We start from the raw sequence: 17734 nt of genomic DNA on the forward strand, positions 1-17734 counted from the left end.
GAGCTGCAGGTGAATAAATGGAAGATAAACAGAATAACTCAGAGCAAAACTGCAACGTTATATTTAAAAAAAGATCTTTAATAAACATAGTTTTCACTACTTATGTGGAACTTTGCTTTGTCAAGCTTAAAGTATATTATTTTTATTAAGAAATGCATCTTGGCAAAGCCTTTTGTAAGATGAGAAGGTCTGATGTATTTAAAGGTTTTTATTTACAGAGTTGAAGTTTGCGCTTGTATACTGAAGAAACACAGACATCTGCGTTGTCTAGCATCATTGGCAATGAGCATTTATGCTATCTAGAATTTGGCTACTTAGATGTTGCACATTGAAACAGATCATAACTCATTAGAGTAGCTTTGGTGTTTTTTTTCTTTCTTTATCTAGTTGGTTATATGATTGCTAGTGACCAGCAATATTATTTTTTTTTTTCTGTTTGCACCAGTCGCACTATGCATTTTATCTGTCTTCTGGAAAGCCTTGCAAAAAATGTTTCACAGTGTTGAACAACTGACTCATAAAAGCATGGTTTATAATAACAATGCTTACAAAATGGAGACTGAAGAAATGATTAGCAATTTCAGTCTTATTTTATGCCTGTGTATTTGAATAAACTGAACTACAAATCTAATGTCTCTATCATTTGTCAAGGTGAGGCTTAATGGGGTAACAAGTAGAGCGGAGATTTTCAGCCTTCCCAATCTGTCACAATATTTTCCAGGTTATTCTGTGGGTTCCTTACACACTCCCAGTCTAGTTTACAAATAAAATGCTTTGAGTGTGTCCTTGGTCAGCATAGCTTGGTGACCTATCCTGTGCTCCAGAAGTGTTTTCCTTCTATCCAATGCCATCCAAGGAAAGATAAGTGTTTTTGATTGCTAAATCACACTTTTTGAAGTTGAATTATTGCTATTGTTCCCTGCTTTTATTTTTGCATTTGATGTATATTTGCAAAAAATTTGCACTTCTTCTTCTCACTGTTACTAATGTAAGAATGTCTTGAAATTCCCTTCAGCAACAGATTTCCAGCTAGTTGTTTAATTGGTATGTGGTAGCATTGCACTTGTGGGTCTTTTCTACTGTGTTTTTACATTAGAAGGACTGGGTTTATTCATTTTCTAGCAGAAGGTGTTTGACTGTTCTATCTAAGTTGGGAAACACACAGAAGAGCTCATACGGTATTCGTTTTAATGGTCAGGGGTCGCACTAGTTAGTTTTCTGTTTTTTCTGTACTACTATAAATTTGACACATTTGCATGGTTTAGCAGTGCCCTGTACAGTAGCAAACACCTAGAAGCAAATTTCCCTATATCTCAAAAAATTGTAAAAACAAACCACAAATAGACCATAAGAGAATCACAATAGGTGATGATGCTTTAATGTAACAGTCTTAGTGCTTTCATCCCCACACTTGGGGCATCATTAGAGTGATTTCTAAACAAATACATTGCAATGTATCATATTCTTCCAGCTGCTCCTATTAGGGTTTGCCACAGCAGATCAACAGTCTGCAGAATAAATGACAGAAAAGTTTTACGCTGTTGAGTTGCCAGCCTGGCACTCATCCTTCCTCAGAAGGCACACACACACCCCCAAGGGCCAACTTAGAGTGTCAAATCCACCTGCAATATGTCTTGGGAATGTTGGAGGTAAGCCATACAAACACAGGGAGAAAATGCCGACTCTGCACAGAAGGGACCCTGACTAAGAATCGAACTGGAGAACATATTGCTGTGAGACAAAAATGCTAACCACTGCACCACTGTGCCACCAAAACACATTGCAATATATAAACATATTTAATCAACATATCTAATTAATCAATCAAGCAGCTGTGATGCAGCCATCATGGTTAAGTAACACCTCACAACAACCACCAATTTCACCTTCCTTTAAAATACTAAAAATAAGTTGTTGTGTTGCCACCAATAAAAACATGTAAAAAGTAGACTCCTATATATGTAATAACAGTAACAATAAAAGTCCAACAAATATGTATATATAGATATACCTAATATACAAATGTTTAATATAAACAATCATGTCAAATTCAGTTAAACTAAATACATGCTGCTTTTAGTTTTAAAATACCAGAAAAAGAACAATGATCATTAATCCCTGGCTTCTCCATAGCATTAAGCCTCAACTGCCAAGATGTTTATTTAGTCTCTAATAGAATTTAAAAATCACCACCCCCACCATCATTGTATTTGGTTTTGTCAAACACAAAAAACAAAATTCTTTTGAAGTTGTTACATTCCTTGGAATGCCTGTAAAGTGCATTGCTTACTATTTTGTTCTTCATATCCCTAATGTGCTCACCAATATGTTATTTTATTCTCCTTATAGTTTTGCCAACACAAAATGCTTGGCATGTCAAGCACTTTGCCAAATAAACTACCATTTGGCATTGTAATTACAGTCTCCAGGACATGTGATTGACCTGTTGTAACCATAGACCATGACATAGGGTCCATTGTTTATTAACTTTTAAAACTTGCAAGTTGTACATTTGTACATAAATGACCAAAATGGACCTTCTTTACCAGACTTATTTTTCTCCAACCAAGTTTTTCAATTATTTTCCTTAATAAACATGACCTGAGGTTGTTCACTCAGATGTTCCTTAACTACCAAACAGAATAATAAATTCCAGTTGGTCTTAAGAATTGTGAATATTGATGTTGTGTTATAATTGTACTGAATTATCATTGCCCCTTTTCTATCATAACAACTTGGAGCAATAGCAGTATCACTGAGTGCAATAGACAGAAGACCAACCTTCAAAATAGGTGCAAAGCTCTCATTCCTATTTTTAACAGCTTCATTAGTTATCTTGTTTGGCAAATTTATTGTGTATCCTCTATCTCAAAAATGCCAATCAGAATTGTCATCTCATGTGTAAATGTTGTATAATCACTATCACAATCTAGACAGTCTAACCATTTGACCCATTATGACACTCTGTTTTGGTAGAAATGGTGACAACTATCAACATTTAAAAATTAATTGGAACATGTCTTCTTATGAAAGATATTGCATGCCAAGAGTACTGTTAATGGGTTCTTGTACAAAAAATATCCAACTAATCAATTGCCTGTATATGAACCTTAAAAGTAAATAAAAAAAAAAAGAGTTGTCTTGTTCAAATAGTCAATAAAATTGAAAATATCATATAGATCCTATTTCCATAATATAAAGATGTTGTCACGTTTTTGGTCTGTTCCTCAAAAAAGCTGAGGGTTTCTGGCAAATCAATGATGAATGAGGCCATTAAATAATGAGAGACATTTCAGATTCAGACTTATTTAACTTTTAGAAAGTGCATGCTAAAGCAAAAATCTTATTCTATCCCCCAGATTCACTATCATTCCATGCAGGATTAGCTTAGTCCTGCATGGAAGCGACCGTTAAGGAGCAGGATGGCAGCGCCCCATGCATATCAATGAAGGCACACTGCCTGAGCTCCTAAATGGACACGGAGCATATATGAGTGCAGGGGGCATGTCTGAGAGCAGAGCTCTCAGAATATACATGCCCCTGCAATCAAGAACAGCAGGTTAGGAATAAGAATGTGCGAGATCGCTCATAGGTGGTTGCACACCCCTAGCAACATCCCCTCAAGTTTAAAAGAGCAATAGTTAAAACATGAAATATAAAGAAGCTTTTTTTTATGAAACAGATTAAATATAACCGTAGGTGCGTGGGTTTTCCATCACTTAGTTAAGTTTAATGCAGCTTAAATGGCACAAGAGGATAAAAAGCAAGATTTATGCAAATGAAGCAGTACTGCAATAGTGTAGTGGGCAGAGCATTTGCCTTATGAGTAGTCTTTCCCAGTTTGAGCTCCACTCCAGTACAGTGTATTTTCCATGCCAAATCACTTTATGACCAATTTTTGTTGCTGCATAACCTACTAAATTGCATATATTTGTGAGCTGGAGTACTGCATTAAATGCAGATGTGAGGTGTTGTCATAATGTAAAATCCACGGATAATCACAAGTGCCCCATACAGTATATGTACACAGGAATCAGGGATACAAATTGAAGGTACAATGTGTAATGAATGATAAATCCATAAAGTTTCCAAATCCACCAACTTCCCAAGAACTATTTTACATTACTGTCTAAATTAGTACGGTGGTAATCGGGAGTAAGCACTATTAAGCAAGAGTAAGCATATTTAAGCAGTAGTAAGCAGGTTTAAGCCTGTTTGCATGGAGGTAAGCAATGTGCACACAGGTTAAGCAATATTGAAGCTAACTCTCTGTAAGCATATTTAACCTAAGGTTAGCATTGCTTACCATTGTGCAAACCCGAGCAAACCTGCTTACAATTGCTTAAAAGTGCTTTAATCACTCTATATGCAACAGCCGCTGTCTTGGCCAGAGACAAAACAAACAGCCTTTGCAGGTCTTGAACCCAGGACCCTGTGCACCATAGTCATAGCAGTTAACCACTAAGCCATCACAGCAGTACATAACACTGTGGTATTACCAAACAGATCCTCCCTATAGGAAAATCAAACTGAGCATGTTAAATGAATCTATATACAGTTTTATGTTGTATAACTTACTACATAACATAAATATATGAAGTGGAGTACTTTCTTAAGGCCAGATGTGAGGTGTCATTGTAATAAAGTTTTGAAATCTCCTAATAAACACAAGGACCCCATATAGTGTATGTGCATGTGAATCATGGATACCAAACACATATATAACATGTAATAAATAGTAAATCAATGCCAAACATCAAATAGTATGTAAATTAAAAATTAAGCTATGCTAAACATTGCACCGCCCAGCTTAGTAGGTGTAAGCAATGTGTAAGCCAGCTAACTCAGTCTGCCCATTGGTATACCCCTTTAAGCAATGCCAACCTTAGGTAAGCAGGTTTGCCCATAGCTTAGCATTTTCAAAACCATCCAATCATGGCAAAGTGCCAGAAATCATCCCTATTTAAACCCAACAGGTGGGAATACATCTCATTACTACTGGTTGCAGATTCCTCCTGTAGGCATTATGACTGGTATTGGAGAGGGTGTGCACTTCTGGGCGCAGAGCTGGGGCATCCATGAATCCAGAGTAATGGCAGGACTCCTTGTGAAAGACCATGACCAGAAACTGCTGCAGGGCCAGTACCAGGGTTCCCAATAGAAAGCAGAAGCCTGGGACCATCTCACCTGTGACCTCACCAGTGGCACTGGCATACCCCAAACTGGTGTGCAGGTCAGGCATCACTATGCCGACCTGAAGTGGAGGGGATTTCTTGTATCAGTGGATCCAAGAGGCTAGGAGGTCAGGGGATGTCCCAGCCATGTGTAAGCATACGTCCACTACCTGTTTAATAATTGCCAGCTCATGTATATTATGGATAGGTATGACTAAATATTCCTCTTATATCTTTCAAAGTGGCAGATGAGCGGGCTGTGAACCAGGAAGCCCATGCCTGTAGTTTGCAGCGGTTGCGACGTGAAGCAGGTTAGTAATACTCTTACATGTACTGTCATAGGAAATAAATCTAAAAGTAGTAGTAAGTTAATTGCCTGCATAAAACCTGTATTGTTTAAGGCATGTACTGCATACACCAGAGAATATGTCAGGAAGGCATGTGTTTACTCTGGTATCATATGGTAATGTAGAGTTGCAGTCTCTTAATAGTACTGTTGCATTAAGCACTGTTACCCACACTGTGCTACATAAATAAAATGTGTAGGAATGCCTGTTGCAATCCCAAGAGGTCATATAGTACAACGGAGAGAGACTTAAACAGAGAGTAGTGAAAAGACAGTCAACATAATCCAAATAGCACACTCAACTGAGATGTGAACTGTTGTATTTTTAGCATACACAGCCGTGGTTTGAATCCTGGGAGTGGTAGTAGGCTGTATGCAGAATCATACCCCACAACTGTACAGATATGTCCAAAATGTCCAGTAAATTGGCCCATATCTGCTGCCTGTCCCCCTGGCAAAGCAATGGGATGATCCCAGATGTTTATGCAGCAAATAAGAAATACAACTGATTGTCAGCCATCTATATGAACAAACCTGTCACTCTAGCAACTCCCCAAAATGTTATGAGAGTAATAAGCCAAGTATGTCCCGTCTCCACCCCCATGCTGTCAAGCTGTGACCAGAGTGTGTGCAGTAACAGAGTGAGACATATGTGCATAATACTAATGTGGAATCTGGCAATATGTATTGCAACATTCAGGTAGTGCTAACAAACATTGTCCCCCACAGTTCTGTCAGATACACAAACTATGCCTAGAAATAAAAGATTTATATCCTGTACTGGTACTGTTTACTCTGGTATTCTATGGCATTGTTAGTGTTGCAGTTGCTCTGAATAATAAGGCATTACCCATCACTGTCACCCACACTGTCTAGGAAATCCTGTATAAGTGTGTTGCAATTACAAGGTCATATTGTAAAACCACAGGAGAATTATAGACAGAAATCAGACAAGAGATCCACAGCAATTTCTATATAGCACGCTCAACTGTGATAGACACCGTTTTATTTTAACAGACACAGCCATGGTTCAAAACCTGGGAGTGGTAGTAAGCTTTATGCAGAATCATACCCCACAATTGTACAGAATTGCCCAGAATGTCCAGTTAATTGGCCCATATCTGCTGGCTGTTACCCTGTCCTCCTGGCATATCAGTGTGCTAATCTCTGCCATGTAGGCAGAATTTCATGTCATATAACTGACTGTCAGGCCTGTAATATTTGGAAAATGTCAATGAAAACAAATCTGTCATTGTACAATTCAACAAAGGTTTAAGAGGGCAATAGTTAAAAAATGTCCCAGTTCACCTGCATGTGGTCAAGACATTCCCAGAGTGTGCGCAATAAGAGATGGACAGGTATGTGCATAACATCAACCTGGAATCTGGGAATATGTGTAGATACAGTTAAGTAGTGTTAAAAAACAATACCTCCACAGGTATACCAGGTAAGAGGTGTATACTGCAGGTAAAATTCAGTTCATGTACATAGTTGTCTAGATCCATACCACTCTCCAAATTAAGGCCATAGGGTAGTGTACTATCACCTGTAAGGCACAGATCACAGCACTGACTAGGAAAGTAATGAAAACTACAGTAATATAATAGTTGTTAATTGACATCTCCCCCCCCCACACCATATCTGCAACAATTAACTAAATGCACAACTCAATCTGTATGTGCTGCATTAAATCAACTGTTGGGACATATGTCCTATTGTTTGATAAATATTTAAATGTGTTTCTAGGCATGTGCCATGTTAAAATACTCCCACATTGGTGGCATGCTGCCATCAATGTACCTGCATACTGTTGTAATAGCCACTGTGGTTACATATATGCATGTGTTCTGTTTGCTTTGCATCTATTCCATATCTGGTATTTTGGGTTAATGGGAATACCTATGCATGCTGCTATACCTAATCCTGGAATGTGTTGACTATTACTAACCCACATATGTTGTAAAATTGAAACACCATAGCATGTTTGGGAAGGCATGTCCTGGCGGACCCATCTCTCCCACCTCATCTGGCCATGGCACTGGGCACCAGCACATCTGAAGCCCACCCCTAGACCTCCTCATCCATTAGTCCTGCACCACCTTCAGGAGGAGCCACCTCATGGGATGCCCCCCCCCGGGAGTGGGCACAGAGAGGACAATGTCACCCATCACCAGGTCCGAGTTGTGGTGCGTAGCGAGCTCCGCAGGGAGTTTGGAGATCTGCAACACTAGCTCAAGGGCCACGTGTCACAACTAGAGTGTAAACCTGGCCCTCCTACTCAGCCTACAGCACAGCCACCTTTGGGGATGTGAAGATCCATTGGTGACTGCCCATGGGTGGGGACCTCAGTCCCACTGTTTCCACTAGGGGGCTCATGGGCTTCTGATTTCTAAACAACCCCCCCTTTAAGGTGTTTACCCCCCCCGCATGTGTCATATACCGCCCCTGTATGCATCTTGTCTGTCTTGTCTGTTAACCTACCTAACCTACCTCCCCAAATATGCCTACTATCCCTCCCCAACATCCCACTCTCACCTGAAAAAAAAAAGGGCAATCTATTCAAACATCCCCATACATAGCTGTCCATTTCACACATGTGTCCACTGAACACATGTAATCTGGTTTAATTGGCTTCACAATGTATTATTGTTGTCCTCACCCCTCTCTCAGGGATTTGAGTGTCCAAATCTATCTCTAAATTCACTGTATATGCACAGCTGTTGCTGTAGAAGAAATGGGCAGGTATGGACCTTCCCTGCACCGATGCTGCACATGCCTAGCTATTTTCCCTACTGTCTTTCCCTCTTTGTGCACCTTTTTTTACCACTTTCCTATCAACCCTTTTTCATTTCTATTAAAGAAATTAGCATGGGGGTAAGTGGGAGTAAGCACTTTTAAGCAGCAATAAGCAGGTTTAAGCCTGTTTGCACAGGGGTAAGCAATGCCTACACAGGTTAAGCAACTGAGAAGCTAAATCAGTATAAGAAACTGCAACCGGAAGTTAGTAGTGCTTACCTCCCCGCAACCCACACAAACACGCTTAGAACTGCTTAAAAGTGCCTTAATCACTCTGTATCCAACGGCCCTTGTTCTGCCCAGCAACAAACTAAGCAGCCTCTGCAAGGCTGAAACCCAGGACCCTACACACCATAGCCAAAGTAATTTACTACTAAGCCATATCAGATATGCATAATTCTGATGTTTTCACAAACATATCATCCAGTACAGTCATTCAACAGTACAGGAAATGTATCTAAACATGTAGATGTGTGTGTGTGTGTGTGTGTGTGTGTGTGTGTGTGTGTGTGTGTGTGTGTGTGTGTGTGTGTGTGTGTGCGTGCGTGTGTGTGTGTGTGTGTGTGTGTGTGTGTGTGTGTGTGTGTGTATATACTGATATCTAAATATATATATATATATATATATATATGTGTGTAGATATATATATATATATATATATATATATATATATAAATATATATATATATATATATATATATATATATATATACATATATATATATATATATATATATATGTATATATATATATATATATATATATATATATATATATATATATATATATATATATATATATATATATATATATATATATATATATATATATATATATATATATATATATATATACATTTGTTTGTGTCTTTCGGCTTTTCCTGGTTAGGGATTGCCACAGCAGAACTCCAGTCCACTAATGATTGGTAGTTGATTTTTACGTGCGGAATTTCCAGCCCTGACGCACAACCTTCAACGAAGGTACGCCCATTCACGCATGTCTCCAAGCAGAAGACGCTCTAGCTGAGAATCGAACCGGACAGCATCTTACTGTGAGGCCACAATGCTACCACAGCAGCACCACAGCAATATATATATATATGTATATACATATATATATATATATATATATATATATATATATATTATATATACATAGATATATTGATAGATATGTCTACATATATATATATGAATATATATATATATATATATATATATATATATATATATATATATGTATTATGCATAGATCTACAGATATATATATGTGTTGTGTGTATATATATATATATATATATATATATATATATATATCTATAGATATAAAAGAGAACATAACAAATACATATATGACCACAGGCACTATTAATGGGGTGAGGGGGCTCAAACTAAATAAGTCTTGTATGTATTTATATCATCCCCTCTCCCACAGCCAAACAGATCTTTCCTGCAATACAATACCAACTGTTGTAAGTCCCATACCTAGGACCCGACACAACATGGGCACAAGACGTTAACAGTAATCCATCCCACCTGTATGATATCAGGCTGGCATCAATAACATATCATGCAGTACAGTCTGGCTACCATAGGGAATGTACAATGTGGAAGCAATAAACATGCCAAAGATACATATACACATACATATATATATATATATATATATATATATATATATATATATAAACACATGGTTGGGTGAGATAGTGGGCCTCATCGACCATGGATTGTCCGTGCTCGTGGTGGGAGTGGGGCGATGGCCATGTGGACATAGGCCTGCAACACCAACAGCTGGCAGTTGACGTGGATGTGCAAGGACACCAATGCACTCCCATAGTGGCAGTACAAGCCCCAGCACTGCACGGGGGGCACTGTCCACACCACACCACAGCAGGCCATGTGCACATGACCCTGGCCAGTCCCAGAAGGGACCTGATTCCAACGGACATCTGTCATCATCAGAGGAGAGTAGCACATTAAGGCCTGTACCTGGACATGCCCATGGAACCCCTGGCAGGCATAGTCTGTGTGTCCTTGGCCGGAGACAGTGAACTGCACACCCTGCCAGGTATGGTCTGCAGTGTTCCAAGAAACACCTGTATAGGGCAGTCACATGGTAGAACTGTATGCATGCATACCCACACACTATAAAACACACTTAAGGCAATCCCATACCTACACACACCACATCACCATGCCCATATCACCTAATTACATCCCTCACCCACACACATGGTGTCAAATGTATGGCCCACCCTCGGTCTTTGGCAAACCAGCAACACACCCTGTGCATATGATGATACCTGTGCCACATCCCTGTCATCCATAACATCGATGCAGGGCCAGGCTAATATGGTTCTGATGCACATGGTGACTGTACTACAGTGTACCAATGTACTGCTGTGTCACATGTTGTTAGCAGTAATATTTAATGCTTACATGTCAGATAGTGTAGCTGTCCAGCCATGATGCATTATAGCTGTTAGTAACACTGAGTGATTGTGGTCTCCATAATGTTATCCATTTGTGTTGTAGGTGTACATGTGTCAGCAGGTGGATAGTCTGCAGTCATATTCCACAAGGGGTATGGCACTGTGGTGACACCATGGCTGTGACATATCCTGGGTACAGTTGAACACATGTCACAGGTCTGTACAACAGTTACTGGTTGTGCCACATGGACAGGTGACCCCTTGCTACATGTATAATCAGCAACCTGATGTAGATCCTTCCACATGCATGCACACTCTTCCTTGGCAACACTGGGACTAATCTCCTACCTAGATATGTAGTGCTACTGTTGTGTGTGGCTTTCATTGCACACACCACACAATGTTTATGATGAGATGTGTTTCAGGTTACATGTTTCATGCAGAACATCCCCAGATATGTACAGTATGGTAATGGGGGATGTAATGGTTATATATGGACAATACATAGTGTGACGTACCATCATATACACATTAACAGACACATAACAGGCAGACACACATCCAAGAGACCTGGGCCTATCAGTGCTAACTAACTTGTGTGTTCAATGTGTTACAGGTAGGCTGCACACAGCACATGCATAATTGGGCTGGATTCTGTTATCAGTTACCTGTATGGTTGTTGGTGACAGTGGTCATCATACAGTGGTACATGGGACATGCACCGGGGGTACCATGGTGAAATGAAAGTGTACACAGCACCCACACCCAACTACGGATATTTTACACACTGGAACCCATGGTGACACTCTGACATACCCACCATCACACATTGACCACGACTGTGATACAACTCATTGTCCATCTTAACAGTGGTACTACAGGGATAGGCGTCTAATGCACATGCCATAGGCACAGTAGGGTGATGCATTGTCATGCCTCACCTATGGGCAGCAACATCACTATCCATAATACTGTGTGGCAATGCGTATTGTAATAGGAGTATGTGGCATCAGAATGCTGTACCTTATAGATATACACACATGCACACATGCACACACTTGCCAGAACTCAGTGGGTATCTCATGCTTATCAACCCATGCGTACAACACTGTTGTGCTGGTACTGCAATGCTCAGGTAGCCAATAGGGAGAGGAGCATAATAAGGTACATGTAATGTCTGGTACAGCAGCAGCCACATCTAACTATGGCAATGGATGTTGCGTTGAGTGTGAAGGCCCTCATGGTATTCCCAACTACAGGTATACTAACACACAGATACTGGTACCCTCAGTAATGCACATGTACACATTTGTCAGTCCTGGGGTGCATTGCTGCAGGTGGTCATAGGTGTGTACCTGGCTATTGTCCATGGAGAGAAAGGAAGTGTAGGGGATGTGTCTACAGTGGTATCATGCCACCTGCCATGTGCCAGCAGACAATCTATCTACAGATACCACTGTGGTGACCCTCAGGGTGAAAGTGACATGCATCAGCCAATCCTCTGGGTGCCTCCTGCAAATGGCCACTGAGGTGATCCAGTTGACGTGTATGCAACATGTATTACAAAACATGGTTAGTATCTGTGTTGGAGACCTGTACCCAAGCATGTTCTGTTGACTGGTAGTGTAGTGAAGGAATCCATGGCATGTGGTGCATACAGGGTGTTGTGTCTTGTCTGTGCCAGTTATAACACAGCTGGGCTGACATGTCAGTGTCAGTCAAGCATAGGTTGCCTGTACGTTTCCAAGCTAGATACATGCCATCTGCACATCTGTACAGGGACTGACAGACATCATCTTGCCAATTAGCTATGCAGTAAGATGAATGAGTCGACAGACATCTGAAACCAATATGTATGCCATTACTACATGTTGGAAGCCCTCAGTGACATGTGCTGTACAAACAGCAGTCTACAGTTACTTTCCATATGTCAGATCTTTATCCAGTAGGGGATATATACTGTGACACAGGTCACACACCAAGAACATGACAGTGAGGCCTCAGAGTCCATCTATGCATGCTGGAGTGCTTGTTGCCAGTACTACATTTAGGAATCTACTCTTGCTTGGGAAAGCACTGTCAACAGGTGTAATGGCATGATATACTACATGCCAGTGTGACGGCATATAACCTGTGTTACTACCCTTGTATGTAGCACATTCACGGAGATAAGAGTGATGTACAGGTCTTATATACTCGAGTGCCTCAAATATGACACATACACCCCTTGTTACTGTAATGACACCACATAGGCACATGTTTTGTACATGGCATTACATACACTTACTACAAATGTCATTACCCTGCTATGTTATCAGACTGGGATGTGAGCACTGGTTACCAGGAATGAGCAGGTGTCAGCATTGCTGCAATATAACAGCTAAGCACATTTGTGCACTGGTAAGAGAGCCTACATGGTGTAAGCGCCCGTACATTTAATTATAGCTTAGCATTGCTTAGCTTCATTCAAACCCGCGCCAATGCACTTAAAGCTACTCAAAAGTGCCTTAACCACTCTGTATCTAGCAGCCCTTGTTCTGCCTAGCAACAAAATAAACAGACCTTGCAGGTCTTGAACCCAGGACCCTGTACAATATAGTCACAACAGTTAAACACTGCACCATGACAGCTGTGAAGACAGTTGTTTTTCCACTATATCTGTCAGTATACATATTGAATAGTATTGAACAATTGCTGTGACTTCCACAGTCGTGTAGTACTTGCTAGTAATATTACTTTTGCATCACATATGTTGTTATATCTAAATATACACATATCAGATACATACTGTGTGATACATCTGGGAAGATATACACAACAGTAATGTTTGCACATGACAAGGATATGGATATATACATATACATATGTAGATATATGTCTACATGTACATACATGTATATATTCATATATATGCATTTATTATTGCATCATATATATGGCCATTTATAGATCTCTCTGTATATATATATATATATATATATATATATATATATATATATATATATATAAACAAGTGCAAACCAAACTGAATAAAAAGACATAAAACCATAGGCGGAAACAAAAAAAGCGGACAGCCCAATCTGTCTTTTAACATTTTCGTTCATTTTAATAAAATTGAACTTCTTCAGAAATGCATCCATAACATAATTCAATACTTAAATACAAATTCAACAGTAGTCACATGTAGTGAAATACCCAATAGTAACACACACACACACACACACACACACACACACACACACACACACACACACACACATATATGTGTATATATATATATATATATATATATATATATATATATATATATATATATATATATATGTTTACCATATGTCCAGAACATGGAGTGGAGTCCTACCTCAGCACCAATAGTCTTAACCTCTTAGTGCAAGGGGATGTCATGTATGTATTGCAGGTATATATATAGACTGTTTCTACTTCAACAGAGGTTGTCTTAACAGACATGTTGTGTGTGGGAAGTCACATCTGCTTTTGACATGTATGCCATAAGGTACTGACAGACATCCTAAGGACACCACAGTACAGTACCAATGATAGCACAGTAATGATCCTGCGGACTACAGCAGAGATATGACCAATATATGTGGACAGTCTGGTCAGTCCAGAGGTGTGCACAGATCCTCTTCATGCAAGACATGTGGACCAAGCCTGGCAATGTGGATGTTAACAGCCATGTACATGGGTATATCACGTAAATACTGGACTGCATATGCATTCACTCATGCCTGTCTGTCCTGACACATAATAACTGGTGGTGCAGAGGTCACATGGCCACATACTACCATACTACCCAGTAGTTTGTGCCATACATCTGTAAAGCATCCCACTGCTTTGTCAGAAATACACTATAGTTATGGTGGCCTGGCAGCAGTATGTCTTGCAAATATCTGGACATAACATCACACTGGGTAATACACTAAACTGCTAGGCATTTAACAAAGCACTGTGCAAACTACAGACAGACTGCCACAATACTGGACTACATTTTGTATGTGTGAATACACATATACCTGTAAATATAGCATGTCATGTCACAGCACAGAGTAACAGACACCTGTGAGAAAGTGCATTCTCACAACCAATGTGAACATAGCCACAGCCACATATGGTACGCAAGCTTAGTATGACACTATATGGACTGTTAATAAACACCATCCTCATATGTGCCACTCACACACTAACCCTACATAAACTGGGTCACGACACAGTGTGGTCCAATGCCTGTCTGTATGGGACACGTGTGTGTTTGGCCCTACAAACATGTGAGCCAATAGGGTACCATACACTGGAGCAGCATGTAACATCAGATAGAATAGGACCAAGAACAATGGCATCTACCACAGTCTGTGCACAGGCCAAGGTATGTATTCGCAATATACGTACTGTCAACAATCACCATAAGTACACAGACCCCAGTACTGTACACACAACTGCAGAATGCCCAGATTATGTCCTCAGAAATAACTCCTACTATACATAACATGTCTAGCAGTCTGATATCTGACTGGCTTGTTATCAGGTATGATGTCAATAAATAATGGTGTACAGAACAAATGCACCTCTTACTGCATGACATATGTACAAAAGCTGACAGACTGTTGGCTGGAGCCACAAACACTGGACCAATATTGGCATGTTGCTGTGATACCCTCATACATTTACTGTTGTCACAGGGTTTGTTGTGACATATGTATTATGAGGGATATGAAGTCAGTAACTCTCATGGCTGTCACCATGTACAGACTGCAATCCTCAGACTATACTTCTGCAGTTCTAAGATAGGTGATCTGTGAGTAACACAAGAAAGATAAGACTCCAAATACTGCCCAGTCTGCAGAAAACCGTACAGATGGGAGTTTCCTCAAACACATAACACTGTCATGACAGGTATTAAATCATGTAAACCAGCCATACCCACACACTCCCTGTTAAACCAACATTATTCTAAATGCAGAAGAGCAATACTTACATTCTGTAGTCATGTCTGGCACATCTACCTTCTGGTTGTTGGCCTGTATCCACAGTGTATGTTGTTAGAGGTAAATCCCAATACCATCTGTGATGCTGTTTGCCAAACACCAACATGATGTCCTGCTCACAGTGAATGAAAAGTCCTAACACCCACATGATGTTTCTAGATTTTGGAAAGTATTTCCATGCAATTGGCTATGGGAATGCTACCACAGCTGTTCCACATGCAATCAGCTAGAGGGGGACTGCAATTCATGCAGAAGCTATCAGCTAACCATGAGCATCACTTACAAAACACAAGCTGCTGCTTAAGCAAAGCAGGTGTACTTCTCCACATCCACCAGAGAGGGAGTGAGAGAGACAGACAGAGACAAAGTAAGACAAGCAGGGGGTGGGAGAGTAAAACCTAAGCATATTTGTGTCACACACTTACAAGTACAGGGTTTCAAACTCCTGACTGACTATGTATTGCTATCACATGTCTATGCAGGTATTACATGTGCCACAGAGCTTACATGTTAGGGAGCTGTGCAAAGGTATATCTGATGGTGAGTGACATCTGCAAAAGTGATATAGTAGTGATAAGATAGGTGTAGTACACGTGCCTGTCCACATGAACAGGTGACACAACCACACTCTCTCAGGGACTCACACACATTAACACAGTTGGCATGGTCAGGATTAGACTTCATAGCTAGCTAGTTTGCCACAATACAGTAATACACAGGTATGGCATGCATCACAGAGGTTATCAGGATGATATATGGGCAAAGGGTATGTGAAGGTGTCCGACATAAGATGGCATGCCTCAGTAGGCCAATGGGAGGTGTAGTGAGTGTGAATGAGGTCAAAATCATTATACTACACACACACACAGACACAGGGTGCCAGTACTGACATGCATGAGTGCATTGCTACACAGGTGTCTAGTGGTTGACTGTGCCAGAAGGCTGTACAAGGCTAGTTGAAGGGTATACCTTGGCATCAAGCCACATGACAATGGTTTGCAGTGTGGCTCAGAGGTGTAGTGTTTGGATTGGCCCACACAGGTGGGTATTGTATTCACCATCCAGTTATGTGGGTTACTATTATGGGTGGCCAGTGCTGTGTAATGCTTGCCATGTATGTGTTCTATAGTCCATGGCATGGATAGTGTCTGGGATGTGCACAAGTCCCACATGCATGTTCTGTGACAATTGAAACTGTATCCTGTGGTGTCTGGACCATGTTGTGTACACAGATTGTTATCATCAGATGTGCCATTCCTGGCCTCATCTGGTGGGAACTGGCAATGGACACCAGGTTGCCCTTGCACCTACAGTGACAGCATGATACAGGTATTCCCTGGTGTCAGTGGCATCTGTCCATACAGGGTATGTGTTTTGTGGGTTACATTTGATGGTACTACAGTTGTTGCAGGTGTCCAGTGGGGAACATAGTGAAGGCGCACTGTCTGCAATCATGTGCCTATTGTAGTGATGGGACAGGGTGCCATGCCCTCTGTAGTCTGCTGCAATCACACCATGGTTACTATCTGCGGGCAATATGCAGGGATCTACCAGTGAAGCGGTTGTTGCATAGCCGAGTGTGTTTGTGTATGAGACATGGTTTGAGAGTGTTCCCTGGGTAATACAAGGGTTGCCTAAATTGTTCTCCTTGATGTCACATGTAGGTATGGAATGTCAACCTTGTTTAACATCTGTTAGCCTTGTAAGGTGGACATTGTTGACAGAAATTTGCAATACCCACGCCACAAGGAGTCCAGTTGTTACACACTCACAGTCTCCTCCATACAGGACACGAATGACGAACACAAACACGCACATGCACACATTGAGTCTCACTTTTGCCACATCTGGGATTGGAACGCCAACCTAACTAGTACATCATATACAGCATTACACAGTTATAGAACATGCCATGGAGATTACTGGGCTATTCCTTCCCCAAAGGTTTATTTCAAGGTGAATGACATCAGCAGGCTTGCCA

Source organism: Protopterus annectens, chromosome 5.part1 (assembly GCF_019279795.1).
Source record: "Protopterus annectens isolate FY-2018-M chromosome 5.part1, PAN1.0, whole genome shotgun sequence".
NCBI lineage: Eukaryota > Metazoa > Chordata > Ceratodontiformes > Protopteridae > Protopterus > Protopterus annectens.